Below are 2,037 nucleotides of genomic sequence, written 5' to 3' on the forward strand. Positions count from 1 at the left end.
GTTTATTCTTTATTATTAGTTTTGACAATATTAATAGCATGAGTAGCTAATCTGTTTCATGTTAGCATTAGGGGATCTACGGTAGAAATGTGACGATATAGTAAATAGGTTAGATGAATTAATTGTGAGACTCGGTCCCCATAGCAATATAACTGTATTTACCGACTTATTTGAGTGCACGCTTCTGAGTCACCTTTTTAATCTGGTTAAATTTAATCCTGGATCGGAAGATTGGACTAAATAGACTTGCTATGAACAGTAGACTATCCTGACGAGGACGGAAGTTAAGTTAGTGGGAATCTAGGGTAGAAAGTGGACCGGAAGGACCTTTCCATATCCGTCTCGCAGTAATTTATCTAAGTTGTTTACAGTTGAGTCACTGGACTACCGTAGTGAACCGAAATCCTGACATGTCCTTTCTCTATTGATAGCTTATTCTCATTTTCTGTCTTTATCGCTCTTTCTTTATTTCTCTTCCTTTTAACCCTTAATCAGTTTAGAACAATCAAATTACAAACCCCCCCATTTGTGACCAAATAGACGGACTCTTACAGATATCTTGCCTCTCTGAGGAGATCGACCTGACTTCCCTAGCTATTTAGTTAGTTTAGTTAGTTATTTTTGATAGGTATACGACAGACCTGTCAAATTTTGGCGCCGTTGCCGGGGAGGCAATTGCCCTATCTGTCTTTGCTTCGTTTATTTTATCCGTCTCAGGGAATTTTTTATTCCTTGAGACAGCTCTTATTTATTTTCTTTCAGTGTTGTGTATGCCCAAGTCACATAAGTTGGAGTTAGTTTCAGCTGATTCTGAGCCAGAGAGACTGTTCAGGCATAGACTCCGTCTGCAAAGAGAATCACGAAAGGAAGCCTTGAGTACTTTCGAACCCGAACTTCAGCATTTCCTATTTACAGAAAATCCATCTTTTGAAGAAGACACTTTCAGTTATGTAAACCAACCAGTAAAGATGCCGAATATTGCAAGTCATTCAGAGCCTAAAGCATCATCTATTCCTAAAGGTTTCAATCTCCAGACTGAGGATGGGAATAATTTCGACATCCGTCCGTCCTATATCAATCTGGTGGAGAGAAATCTCTTTAGAGGTGTGGCAGGTGAAGACCCGAGGAAGCATAAGGAGGTCTTTACGGACTACTGTTCTCCTATCCCCGCCACAAAGGAGGTAACTCAAGACAAGATTAAGGAGGTGTTGTTTCCTTTTTCTTTGACTGACTCAGCCAGAGAGTGGCTGACTGACTTGGACCGTGCGACCGCAGGGGTCACGGACTGGGAGACCCTTGCTCTTGCTTTTTATAAGAGATATTTCCCTCCGCAGCGCACTAATCAGCTGAGGGCAAAAATCAATAGTTTCAAGCAGGCACCTGATGAAACTTTCTATGAAGCATGGTGCCGTTTCAAGAGGTTGGTGAGGTCACTTCCTCACCATGGTTTTGATCCGTGGTTTCTGTCTAATCAGTTCTACAATGGGTTGTATGATGATCACAGAGCCATACTTGATGCATCATCCAATGGAAAATTCCAAAAGAACACTGACGATGATAAGGGATGGGCCCTTATTGAAGAGAAGGCGACCCACTGTGCTGAGTATGGAAACCGAGGGATGGTATTAGAACAGTTCATGCAGTCGATAAGCAAGTTGTGGCTCAGCTGGAAGCCATGAATGCTAGGTTTATGAAGTTGGAGCTGCATTCTGCTGGGGAGCCTCAGACGGTCCATTTGCTTACTAGAGGGGAGAGTGGGAGACTCTCATATGTGAGAGGTGTGGGAGCAACGATGATCACACTGTTGTTGGCTGTCTTACAGAGAAGGAACAGGTCCTTACTTTTCAACAATACAGGCAAGGAGGGGGTTCCTATTATAATAACCAAGGGGCAGTCCATCCCAATTTGAGGTGGACAAGTCAAAATGTGCTCAATCCTACCCCTCCTCCGCAGCAGCAACTATATGTCCCTCCCCATAAGGCTCAACAAGGCTTTCAGAAGCTTCCTTCCTTTCCTACACCTAATCAAGGTGCATCA

General features: G+C 43.1%; 1 non-coding gene across 1 annotated transcript; it reads right to left on the bottom strand.

Moving 5' to 3' along the window:
• Positions 1–1,344: 1,344 nt before the first annotated feature.
• LOC141644968 (small nucleolar RNA R71) lies at positions 1,345–1,450 on the bottom strand. The gene has a single exon (XR_012544566.1). It is a non-coding gene; the product is annotated as a small nucleolar RNA R71 (small nucleolar RNA).
• Positions 1,451–2,037: the final 587 nt, after the last annotated feature.

The sequence above is a fragment of the Silene latifolia genome, chromosome 2, assembly GCF_048544455.1.
Source record: "Silene latifolia isolate original U9 population chromosome 2, ASM4854445v1, whole genome shotgun sequence".
In the NCBI taxonomy this organism is placed as follows: Eukaryota; Viridiplantae; Streptophyta; class Magnoliopsida; order Caryophyllales; family Caryophyllaceae; genus Silene; species Silene latifolia.